Source organism: Lissotriton vulgaris, chromosome 4_2 (assembly GCF_964263255.1).
Source record: "Lissotriton vulgaris chromosome 4_2, aLisVul1.2, whole genome shotgun sequence".
In the NCBI taxonomy this organism is placed as follows: Eukaryota; Metazoa; Chordata; class Amphibia; order Caudata; family Salamandridae; genus Lissotriton; species Lissotriton vulgaris.
The window spans coordinates 5,719,255-5,732,982 of NC_141692.1; the positions used below are offsets into that span (position 1 = coordinate 5,719,255).

A 13,728-nucleotide genomic window follows, 5' to 3' on the forward strand; every position below is an offset into this window, starting at 1 on the left:
CCACTCTGCAATAATCCCAATTTACCAGACATTTTTAAAGGCCGAATCATTCAAAGATGGTGCGACGCAGGGCTGACCAAGCTCGGAGCTTTTTTCTCTCTAATAGGTGAAGGACTGGGTTCTTTTGGACCCAGCGGTGCCAGGGCACAACACCTGAAACCTTCGTGGGTAACCTGCTCCGGCGTACAAGTCACAGAGACACGGGACACTTCCTCTGACGTCAAAGATTCAAGGTTTATTTTCTGCAGGGAACACAGGAATCACAGGAAGTACATCGAGTGTAGTTCGGGGAGACTGCTTCAAATTGGTTCTGTGGATCGCTCCTTTTATACAGTTTTTACCCATAGGATAACATTGAACACAAAAGTTTACAACCCGGTTCCCACAATTAGCTCCCAGAGGGGTCGCTTTGGTCACTTTGAAATACATGAGGTCCGGAACATAAGTGCGGAAACATTTGGCGGTTCCCAACTGTAAAAACCATCTTCCCACCATTAGCAAATTCCAATCAGCAGTAAAATAGATCGAAATAGGAACGAAGACAGGTGCAAAGGAAGACGGAGACAGTGGGGAGATCGGAAAGGGTGTAAAAGGGGGAGGTATCGAGGAACACGAGATACAGGCATCAAAGGGACGTGCCTAATGAGATGCACGGCTGAGACAATAAGCCCGTGCGGCAAGATGAGCCTCGAGCGGCGCCATCTGCCTTACAGTAGCATCCCCCTCGTCATAAAGACACTTCCAAAGAACATGTGTCTTCCGCAAATATCTTGGGAGTCCCAGGGTCGCGAAGCGGACAGCGTCCGTTCGCTGGCTACTTGAGGGCAAGAGACAAAATGGATGCCGTATCTACGATGGAACCCGTGGGTACAGATGGAAAACCCACATAACAAACGAACGGTTTAAGTTAGCACAGCGAAACTGCACACACTTACTAAACTCGTCATTTGCGGTTCATAGATACCAGACTCGACCATATTCGTGCGAGTCGAAAACACCACTTACAATTGTCACGGAACCTCAGACGCTCCTTTTGCCCTCATGTAGGCAAGCACTAGTCGGAATCATACTCGATATTCATCAGACCATCAAGATGTTGCTGTAGCATAGCTCTGTCCAATCGAGTCCCCTTGGTAACAGATGGTTGTCTCATACACGTTGTAGCACAGAGGCCACATAAGGCAGGACCACACTGCACGCAAAGGCAACACGTGAACAGGAACACTACCACAACTCCGATGATCATCAGAATTTTCCAACCCCAAGTCGACATCAGGCCCCAGAACCATCCAAGTAGCGTCCAATCCCCTACATCCACGTGTATGGATTCGGAGATCTTATGCAACCTCGAGATGGCTTGATAGACGGTAGGAGCATTATCTGGAATGAAAATGCAGCAGCTCGAATGGATCACCTTACATACCCCACCGCGATCTGCCAAGATGACATCTAAAACCATTCGGTTTTGTAACGTCATAAGTCTCTCCGCCTGAAGTTCTGTGGTGATATTACCAAGGGCACTGGCAGTAATGTTAGCTGTCGATTCTACCACTCGAGTCAACTGTCTCAGGTTCCTACTATTAACCATAGGTCCCCAAAACGGGAGGAAACCCTTGAAAAAATCTCCTGCCTCTTGACCGGCAGTATCCTCTTCGCTAATTACGCCTCGCACGACTCTAGTCTTATGATAATCGGCATCTACAGTGAACGTCGGAGGCAACAGATTTGCAATAAAACATGAGCCCATGAAGTCTGCGGGCAACCATGTGTATGCACGATCATAACAGATAAAGTATGTACCCTTGGCGGCCAGAAACACAGGGGACGAGAACATTGGCAGAATGTAATTTTCAGTGCAAGCACTTGCTCCAAGTCGGGCTTGCGATCTTCGACCACGACCCATAAGACACAAATTACCAGTGTGGGGTACGACCCATATTGGAGGAGAGCTTTTAAGCTGCTTTTCACTAGTGAACATACTATATTCCCCTCTACTTAGGACCTTATAGGCTTGTACCTCTTCTTCAGGGATAAGAAAAGGGTCATGGATCTCATCTTCCATATCCTCTATTGCCATCGATAAAGATTTCTGATACGAGGTAGGACCAGAGTAGGGGGAACGTTGTTCTTGAATGGGGTGGAAACCCAGTGTGCTTCGAAACATCGTTTGGAATGCTCGAGCTGACCCTTGGGAACTATACGGTAACACCAGATATGGGATTCCCTTATCCGTAGTATGTGGCATCAACCCACACACCCAACAATTAGTAGTGTTAACCACTAACTGATGCTGATGGAGGAGCTGAATAAAGGAATTGTTGCGGAATTCTACACGTCTAGCCTGTTCGTGTTCCGGTAAAATGTGAAAAGAATGAGGAGAAACAGTAGAAGTAAGGTTAGGGTAAGAAGTAGGAGTAGGTGTAGCAAGTAAGAAGTAAGACATAGTGTAATACACCCCACCCGCCAATAATGCAGAAGCAGTTAAAAACAATACGAACAGTTGGAATACAAAACATTTGGAACGACCGAGTTGCTGCAGCTTGAATCTATAGACTTGAGCTCCCTCCAAATCATTCAGCTTCGAGAATGCCATTCCCTATGACCGTCCGCAACGTTTCTTGACGCACTTCGTTCTGTGCAGCAATAGTCAATCCCCAGGAGTTCCTAGGAACCGACGGCCTTTAACCTAGCGTCAAGACCTACTGTCCAGAAGGAAGTACGCGCGCGGCCCTACGGCCTTCAATACACAATATGTATATATAAGCACAATGTCTCTCAGCTGTGGAAGTAAAAAGATACAAGGAAGGAAACTCAATATATATATGTATACAAATCACAATGATACGAATGTCCAAAATTGATCACGGAAACGAGGATATTGCAGTTGTCAATTTCAGCAAAGCAAGAAAAAAATTTATTTGTCCTTAGTGCGAGATCGCAGAGAATATCGATGTTTCCCGGGACGTGTCTGCTCGTCGAACAAAGGATCCGCTGAAGAGACAGCGTCCTGCTGATCAGTTGGTTGATCTGGTCTTGAGTCTTTTGCTGACAAGTGTTCAACTGACGTAAATAATTAATTTACTCTCTTAATTTCTATGCAGGTAAGTACTTAATCAATGATAACTCAATCAGAAGGAAAGAAAACAGAGTCCGTGGTGTTAGAGTTTCTAAGGGTTTTATTCCTCATAAAGGAGTCAGGATATCATGTTCTGACCACCACAGGGGTGTCAGAAGGGATAGATGAGCGCGCCCTCGTTTATTATCAATACATAGCTTATATACTTGACTTATATCATAGGAGTCAATGTAAGAGGCGTAACAGCTGAGAGAAGACAAGATAACAGTATACACGTGGTACTAGTACATCATCAAGAGGCGTAAACTAGGCGTGAACCAGAGGTGTGTGCTAGAAACGTCACTGATAGGTGACGCAAGTGGGTGGCACCAAGGGGTGGTGCTAACAGAATGTTGCAATGTCAGCAGAAAATCGGAAGCTTGGATGCGCGCGCAGCTGCATGACGTGTGATTGACGGGGTGCAGGGGACTTGACATTTACACTGACGGAAAGAGACAGAAGTCTGGCATGTCAGATCAACTTGTACTTCTATCATATCTGATATCTGATGTTTAGGAACTATACTATCTGGGCGGAAAGGTCTCTAGGGCAGAAGCTATTCTATGCTAACTGTGGATGCGTGTATAAGCGCCTAAGTGTCTACATGTAGAGCGTGGGGGCACGGGGCCTTCCTTGGAAGCATGGCAACGGAGGCTATGAATTACTTGCATTAAGACGGGTCGGTCCTTTGGCTCTGCAGCTGGAGAGGATGTTTACAGGATCTAGTAGGCAGGAATGTATTCTCGGGGAGCGGAACAGATAACTCGAAGGTTATAGTCAGTCTTGGCAGAAAGCAGGCTTGAGCTGAGCGCGAGGGGCCGCGCTGAAAGTAGGACAGAGTTCACGGGTACAGAGGTAGCCTGGGCAGAGTCAGGAGCCACAAAAGAGGTTCAGATGGCAGGAATTCAGGGCCTACTCTTGCTAGAGCAGGAAAAATACGAAAAGTGTACTACAAAAAGACGGTGGCATAGCATACTTAGGAACGGACCATATAATCCATTTATGGTGGATCTGAAAGAGGACAAGTTAACGGTGGACGCAAATGTATTTGCGTCTTCATAGCTGGCACAGGAGGGAAGTTACATGTACTTTAAGCTGGTACATGGAGTCGGTGGGGTACGCGCTAGGGAACACATCATGACCAAAATTTAATTTTCCTCATTCCCTCCTTGTTCCCTACGGACCCTTCATGAAATATCGATCCTCATGAATCGATCAGTCTGTTCTTGTAACATCATTTGTTCTTCTTTCTTTTGGTTACATTTTGAATGAAAACTGGAATGTTCAATACAAGAGGTGGCACACAGTCCACAAATCGCTGGCCCACACTGCAGGCACAGGCAGCAACTGAATACTAGGACTAGACCAATGCCTAGGAAGGATAGGATCTTCCATCCCCAAGCTGTTAACGTTGTCCAGAACCAACCGGACCAAGTCCAGGTGCCTGGAGTCTGATGTATCTGATTTGCAATCTTATGGAGACGGGTGATAGCTTGATACACAGAGGGTGCATTTTGTGGAATGAAAACACAGCAGCTTGACCCGATGACCTTACAGGCTCCACCTCTATCTGCCAAGATGACGTCAATTACAAGACGATTCTGAAGGACAACAACCCGCATAGCGGACTGCTCTTCTGTTAAGTTACCTAGGGCTGAGGTAGTTTCATTTACTACGGCTTCAAGTGTTCTAGTTAATCTGCGTATTAATTTACTATTCTGGACAGGGCCTAAAAAGAAAAAGAATCCTTTATTAAAGTCAGTGTACTGTTCCCATGCCGTTTCTGTGTAGTCGACAAGTGGGATGTCTCTTCTGGGTCTGTTCTTTACTAGATTGCTATTTCTGTGATAATCAGGAGGAGCTAGGAAAACAGGTGGCAGGAGGAGTGCAATGTAACAGGTACCATCCCAATCTGGAGGTAGACGAATGTATGCGGTATGACCACAAACAAAGTAAGAATGACTGGTAGCTTTGAAAGATGATTTTCCATCATCACTGAATTCGACCACAGTAGTGCATTTACTATGACCTAAGTGTACTGAACCTTTCTTCTTGATACATAATTCACCAGTGACTGGCAGTACTGACATAATGGGTAGAACTGGGGTGGCTTCGGATTCGACAGTAAGAATCATAAGGCTAATTGTATAATTACCTAATCCATATACTTCATTTTCTAGATCAGTTCCTATTCTAGTGGGGAGTCCCTCCTTATCTGGGTAACAGACGTCTAGTAGGACCAAGTTCAGGTTTCCCCAAACCCAACCCCCATCGGAAACAGCAATGTCGGGATCTAAGCAATTAATTATCTTAAACCATGCTCCGCAGGAGCCATTGTGAGAGAATGGGTACGGAAAGAGAGGCAAGGCTCCCTTGTAATTCTGGTAGGGAGGGAGTCGGCCACATATCCAGCAATTTGTAGCATTGTTAGTATGATGAGAATGATGTAACATACTAATGAATGTATTGTTGCGCAGCGCGAGTCTGTAGGAAAGTTCATGAGGAGGTAACTCACTAAACGTGTGTTCAGCAGAGACATTGTAAGCAGATTGTTCACGCTTGAAAATAGGATAATAGACAGGTAACAAGATGCTAGCAACAATGATTAAAATACTGAGAATGAACATAATTATTAGTGTCACTATGCAGTGACTACGAAGTGATTTGCAATATGTTCTTTTCTTTTCTTCTCTCTCTCTAACTCGATCTAGGGGATACATGTCAGAAACTATTTAACCGATTCACCTAGGGGAGGACTTAAACAATTAAACTGTCTGACTTGCTAGATCGCAATTTCATACGATATTGTTCTTGAGGAGTCTTTTCTCTTTTAACTTCGGTAAAGTCTTTGTTATCACAGTCTTTGGTGGGGGTGGGTGTGTCTTGTTCCGGTTTCAGTCCTGGGAATGTTTTGATATGGCTTAGGTGGACCCACCCCTTTCTGCCTTCCAACTTGACTGCTGTCTTTGTTGTAAGAAGAACGGTCTTCGGAGACTTCCAGCGGGGCTCCAATGGACTTTTCCTGTCGAAGTTTCGGACGAGGACAACGTCCCCGGGGCGGACGTCATGCGGCTTCACATCAGTGTTGTCAGGGAAGGCTGCGGCAACCTGTGAACGACATGATTGGAGTGCAGACATCAAGGAGGCAAGGTAATCTGTCAACATATTAGAATCAACATCGGTTATCTTTTTAGGAATGGGCGTCCCCCACATATTCGGTGGTCTTCCAAAAACCACCTCGTACGGAGATAGCCCTGATCTTGAATGGGCGACCATTCTCATATAGAATAGTGCCACCGGCAGGGCGACTATCCAGTCGACCCCTTTTTCCTGACATATCTTGGCAAGGCGGATCTTTAATGTCTGGTTATGCCTTTCTACAAGGCCTGCTGCTTCTGGATGTCGGACACAATGGAACTTCCACTGGTATCCCAATAACAAGGAAACTTCTTTCATTAGGGCAGACGAGAATGGCTGACCGTTATCTGAGTACACAACACGAGGCAAGCCGTACCGTGGGAAAAATTCACGAACCAACTGTTTGGCAGTGGTCGGAGCAGTGTAATCTGGGACTGGGTATGCTTCGGTCCAACGGGACAGAGCACAGACAACTACGAGAACATATTTAAATCCTCGACAACGGTCCATCTGGATATAATCCATCTGGAGGACTTCAAAAGGGTGATCGGGAGGATGGAATCCACCTTGCTCTACAGGGACGCTTTTACCTGGATTGAACTGACAACAGATCATGCAAGTACGCACTTTCTGTTTTGCGGCTGCTCGTAAGTGTTTATTGTTCCAGAGATTTTGCAAACTGTCTAGCATTGCTTTCTCTCCTAGGTGGGCAGGACTATGTGCTGTATTTATCATGACTTGAACCATAGAGTCAGGGAGAAACCATGTATATTTCCCCTTCGTCATCCAACCTTGATCTGTCTGGATCCCTCCTAGTTCGATCCATTTCTTTATTTCTTCTGGAGTAGCATGTGTCTGAATGTCAATAACATCTAGTGTGGGATCCCTGACTGTCATGCAGTTTGTCGGATCTGTTGTCTTTATCGTATCAGTTGTCTGAGTGTGAGTCAGTGCTGTATGTTTCGCTGTCTGATCTGCCAGGTCGTTACCCTGGGAAACAGAATCTGTGACTTTAGTATGTGCCTTACACTTCATGACGGATATGCCTGAAGGCAGATGTATTGCTTCTAACAGTGCTTGAATGAGTGGACCATGCTGTATCTTTGTACCATGAGAGGTCAGAAAACCTCGTTCTTGCCAGAGCATACCAAAGTCGTGTACGACTCCGAACGCATAACGGGAATCAGTGTATATGTTAACATTTCTGTTCTTGGCTAGAATACAGGCTCGGGTCAGAGCGATGAGCTCTGCCGCTTGAGCAGACAGTGTATCAATACGATGTGTTTCTTTAACTTCAGTCTCAGTGGTCACGGCATACGCGGCCACTAACTCTCCTGTACTTGTTCTCATACATGAACCATCCACATAAAGTGTCAGGTCTGGATTTGTCAATGGAACATCTGTTAAGTCTCGTCTGGGCTTTGTTACTGCATTAATGATCTCTATACAATCATGTGGAGCTGGATCTGTCATAGCTGTAGGTAACAATGTTGCTGGATTCAAGATACTGCAGCGTCTGATTTCTATGTGTGGCTGGAATAATGTCAATTCGTAACCTGTAAGTCGTGCTATAGTCAAGTGTTGAGTCTGGGTTCTGTTTAACAGAACCTCTACAGAATGTGGAACTTGTACCGTTAACTGATGACCTAAACAAATTGAATCGCTTTGTCTGATTGCTAACGCTGTTGCTGCTACTGACTTTAAGCATGCAGGGAGTGCCTGTGCTACTGAATCCAATGTGCTTGAAAAATAAGCGCAAGGCTTATGTGAACCTGCTTGATCTTGAGTGAGGACAGACAATGCTGTACCGTCACGTTCTGTAACAAAAAGTGTAAACGGTTTGCTGTAACATGGTGTCGCTAAAACTGGTGCTTGGCATAAAGCTTTCTTTAATTCCTCAAAGGCTTGTGTGTGTTCCTGAGTCCAAGGGAGGACAGTCGAAGTCGCTGCCTCCTGGGTTGTTAACTGAATGAGTGGTTTGGCTAGAAATGCATATTGAGGAATCCATTGTCTGCAGTACGAGGTGAGGCCTATGAAGGCCCGCACTTCCTTTTGTGTCTGGGGTCGTGGCATGTTTACAATTAACTGAATGCGATCGGGAGTGAGCTGTCTCCCCACTTTGGACAGCAAGTGACCCAAGTACACAACTTGCTGAACACAGAATTGTAGCTTTGAAGGGGACACCTTGTGTCCCTTGTCGGCCAGGAAATGCAAAACTGTCAGTGATGCTTGTTCACATTCGGGCTCACTTCGTGCGGTGATCAGTAGATCATCGACGTATTGCAGTAAAGCGGTATTAACTGGCATTTGAATACAATCTAGTTGTCTTTTCAGTGCTTGACTATAGATGCTGGGGCTTTCTGTAAATCCTTGAGGTGCGCGGGAAAATTTGAAACTTCGTCCATTTAAACTGAATCCGAAGAGATATTGGCTCTCCGGGTCAATGGGTACACTGAAGAAGGCGTTCTTGAGATCGATTACAGTAAAGAACGTTGCTTCTGAATCAATGGCAGTTAACAGGGAGGAGATATCGGGGACCACAGGATACTGTGGTACAATGCATTTGTTCAGTTCTCGAAGATCAATCACCAGCCGATATACTGGCGGTGCATTGCGGTCTGTACGTTTAAGAATTGGAATGATGGGTGAATTACAGATATTGGAGTCGGTCTCTACGACCACTCCCTGGGCAATAAGCTCTTCAATAATTTTCAGTAAAGCCACTACAGCATCGGGTGGTAACTTGTATTGTCTGATTCTGGGTAAAACAACTCCTGTCTTGAGTGTAACACGGTATGGTGTGATATGCATACAACCTACATCTGCTGGGCCTTTTGCCCATAAGTGATCTGGTACATTTTTCAATCTGACATCAAAGTCACGTAGAACATAATGACCCTTGAAATCCCGTAGAAAGAGTCTGACTCCCTCCGGGGAACAGCATATGATAGCTCCTAGAGCCTTCAGTGTTTTAATTCCTAACAGATTTTCGGGACATGATTTCGTAAGTAACAAATCTGTAACTCGAGATAATGGACCCACAGCTAGTGGTACTGGTTCTGATACTTCATTTACAATAGGTTGTCCTGAAAAACCAAGGGAAACATTCTGTGAGCCTGAGAGGGGTGCCCCTGGGACTTCATTATGACTTATAGTAGTGCGACTTGCCCCTGTGTCAATTAAAAACTTTCTGTCTTTTCCTAATACGTGACTATGTACATAAGGACCTTCTTGATCTACAGGAATTTCAATAAGAGGCAAATCACTTTCCCTCCCTAGGCTGTTTCATGTATAACGCTGATAATCTGGATATGCCGACTGGGCATACTGGTACATCTGCTGTGAGACTTGTCTAGTTGCGGCAGCGGGCTGTGTCTGAGCATGCTGTGGCTGCGGTACTGCTACTGTCTGTACTGTATGGGACTGATCATGCACAGGCTGTGTATTCTGCATTGGCTGTTCGTTCTGTGAGGTCTGTTGATGACCCTGTTCATGTCTAGGCGGACGCGGTCTTTCTTTAGTTTTACCTGTCTCGATGTTATGTTTCAGGACTGGACATTCATGTACGTAGTGACCTGGCTGTTTGCAATAATTACATGTCCCTTTAACGGGAGCGGCAGAATGATTTGTCTGGGCCCCACCTTTTCTATGACCCTCGGCTGGAATTGTCTGGGCTACTAACATTTTCATTTTCGTGTCTTTCATACGTTTCTGTTCCTGGTCCTGTTCTTCCCTAATTCTATTCTGGTGATATTGTAACATTTGTAACATCTGTGATGGCGTATTCGCCTGCCAAGTACTTTCAACCTTGTACACTCTATTTTTAACTAGTGGTAGGGCGTTCTCTACTAATTTTGTTACAAAAAGGTGTGGATATGACTCGCTACTAGTTTTTAGACCACTATTGATAATGAAACATTTCTCGAATCTTGAATAAAAGTCACTAGTATCTTCATCTTGTTTCTGTTTACAGGACGAGATTGCGTCCCAATCTTCCTTTCGAGTTGTCAATAATCTTGGCAGAACCTGTACTATTAAACCTGGTAATGCTTTAGTCAGATCCCCAAGGCCTAACCCTGGGACTCGTTTCTTTTCTTCGTCTTCTATTTCTGCCCATGCTATCTTTGACTCTCCCACTTCCCAATCCTTCTCCTTTAATTTCTCGTAAATGCCCGTGGGCAACAATACCTTTAGCATTTTCATAATATCATCATACGTGTAATCTCCCATCAGTAACATGTCTTTAAGTTCTCTGTGAAAACCCGCAGGATCTTTATCATGGCACGGAACTAATTTCTTCATTTCCAATAGTTCTAACTTAGTCAGTGGTGTGTGAACATACACACGTTTCAGAGTATGATCCTCACCCATAACTGGATGTACTTCTCGTAAGGGATTCTGACTCTCAATGCCGCCACCGCATTGCATGTGGTACATTTTTCTTTCTGGAGGCGGGGCGGTAATATATTCAGAGCTCAGGAAGGTGTTATACTTGCGTCGTTGTTCTAGAACTATTTGTATTAATTTGGTACTAAAACCTCTACATCTATCCATGAGTAGTGCTTCTAATGTTTCATGTAAGGGACCTGGATCAGAATGATGGTTTCTGAACTTGATGAGGAGGTGCTGAATCATGTATACACCTGCTATTTTCTGCTCTTCCGGGGAAAGGTTCAAGAATGTCTGCACTAACGTGTCATCATTATATATGTCTGGGTTTTCGGCCCATAACACGGCTGACCGGGCTAATTCCTGTTCGTCCATAGAGTTCAGTACATGGTACCCCACTCGGTCTCGAAGCCTTTTATCAGTTTCCTGGAACTGATGTTCAGAAGAGTTCGGATTTGTTAAAGCGGAGAAAAAAACTCTCTTGCTCTCCGGACGGATGCCTTTCCTAAGGTAGGCTCCCCTACCTACATATGCTATGGTATCTGTAGACCTTCCTGGTGCCTCGTGTTCATCTTCCTCCTCGGAGGAAGCTTTGTCACTCTCTTCCTGGTGTGCAGTCAATACTGCCTTTCTAATTTTCTGGTACATACTGGCTATGCAAGCCCCTTTATCGTGCCTTCCGTCTGCTATATTTTGACCCCACTTGTTTAATGCGTCTAATTCACTTTGATCTGTCCCAGGCCTGTCTCGTTCTCTTATCACACAATTTATGAAAAATCGTAATATCTGTGCTTGAATGTCAACTTTCTGTTTATGCATGGCAGCTTTAACGCTTTCGGGGTCTTTCCCTGTCAGTACGAACTTATATAGTCTGTCGAGAATTTCCTGCATTCCTACATAGCATAGCAAGTTATCGGTGGCAGATCTCAATCGGAGTGATGCCAATACCATTAGATCGTCTTTTCCGGGTACCGGATCATATCTACAAACTGACATCCTATCTTTGAATACGTCAAGCCGGGATGAGTAGGGGGACTGGAAAGGATTCTGCGTGTCCCTTAAATGCACTCTGTGTGTCGGTGGCGGGGTCTGTAGACCCGCTGTCGCACCTCCTGAAGCGGATGCTTGGGCATTATCTCTTCGCGGAGTCTGGATTTGGACTTGAATTTGTCGTTTAGTAAGATCAGGTAGTACTGGTTTCGGTAGGTCTGTTTTGAGTGGGGGGGGTGGCGGAGCTGGCGGAACAGGGGAGGTCTGTCGCGGTGCCGGCAGAACCGGATCTGGGGGCGGAGTGCCACCCCCGTCCCTGTCAGTAGGCAGGGCACGAACAGGCAGATTGGTATAAGCTGGTACTACATCCTCTAGATATGAATTCAGGAATATGTCTTTAGTAGTTTTATGCATTACTTTAGTTGGAACTAATGGTGTCGGTAAGTTTTTCGGTATCTCTGATTCAGTTTCAGATGTGCCATCTGCTGCAAGATACATACCGTTTACAAGATTATTTCGGGCACGGTCTATTTGTTCTGTTTTTACTCGGATCCCTTCAGTAACTAATTCGTTTTCTTGCTCTTTATCTGATTCTTTAAGTCTGTCTTCTCTACGAAGTGCTTTGTCAGCACGCTTACGTGATTCCTTACGCCAAAACTCTATGGCGTCCTTCTGAGATTGTCTAGCTTTCTTTTTCCATAATGCTTCTTCTACCCTCATGATGCACTCGGCATCCCACGTTCCGGTAACAGGCCATCTGTGTCTTTCGTCTAGGTGTTTGGTATAATCGGCCCATAAATCTAGATATAATATGGCATCTATGCCGTGTTTTTGATACATAAAATTGCCTGGAGTGTCTCTAGGGGGGATAGGAATTTCTTCCTCCAGTAACCCTTTCCTAGTTCCGATCTGTTTTAACTTGCTGAGGAACGGCATCCTGCTTACTTATTACTTGAACGCTAAGTCTTTTATTCCTTGATACGAGTTGCTAGTTGATACAAGAAATACAATAATACACGTTTAAACAGTCGCATTCATACCACAACATTAATCACAAAAAAAACATTAAAGACATAGCTAACTAAATGTACTGCTCAACAGTACGGATACACTGCTGTAACAGTGCAGAAATTCGGAAGACTCGATATACTGCTAAACAGTACAGATACACTGCCTAAAAACAGTGCAGACCGGACTTGCGTACCCAAACCCGTCTAGATACGACCCAGCAATGGTACTCACCGGGAAGCACGGAAACAGAAGGCCTCGGAAAACTCGACTGGACTCGACTCGGAACTTCGGAAAACCTCGGAGAACTTTCGGAAAACTTCGGAAAACTTCGGAAAACTGGTGGGCCTCTTCACACCTCGGACCTTGCTTCTTTCGGCTGGGCTCTGGTCGGGATCCTCCGCACTCCTCACCGCCTCGTCTGGGCACTGATCGCAGTCTTCGTCACCTCCGTGGGTCAGAGGGGGATGCAGGAAATCCTGCCAGTACACGTGTAGTCCGTCTAACTGATGGCAGGGGACACGGATTGCAACGCACCTTCCGGCGCGTGAGGTGGGGGAGGGGTCCCTGTTCGGGCGCCAAAATGACGTAAATAATTAATTTACTCTCTTAATTTCTATGCAGGTAAGTACTTAATCAATGATAACTCAATCAGAAGGAAAGAAAACAGAGTCCGTGGTGTTAGAGTTTCTAAGGGTTTTATTCCTCATAAAGGAGTCAGGATATCATGTTCTGACCACCACAGGGGTGTCAGAAGGGATAGATGAGCGCGCCCTCGTTTATTATCAATACATAGCTTATATACTTGACTTATATCATAGGAGTCAATGTAAGAGGCGTAACAGCTGAGAGAAGACAAGATAACAGTATACACGTGGTACTAGTACATCATCAAGAGGCGTAAACTAGGCGTGAACCAGAGGTGTGTGCTAGAAACGTCACTGATAGGTGACGCAAGTGGGTGGCACCAAGGGGTGGTGCTAACAGAATGTTGCAATGTCAGCAGAAAATCGGAAGCTTGGATGCGCGCGCAGCTGCATGACGTGTGATTGACGTGGGTGCAGGGGACTTGACATTTACACTGACGG

At 45.3% G+C, this 13,728-nt stretch overlaps 1 protein-coding gene across 1 annotated transcript in view; it reads left to right on the top strand.

The window, feature by feature from the left end:
• The window catches only part of LOC147718106 (uncharacterized), a 127,831-nt gene that overhangs the window by 45,856 nt on the left and 68,247 nt on the right, over positions 1-13,728 (top strand). The window lies entirely within an intron of this gene.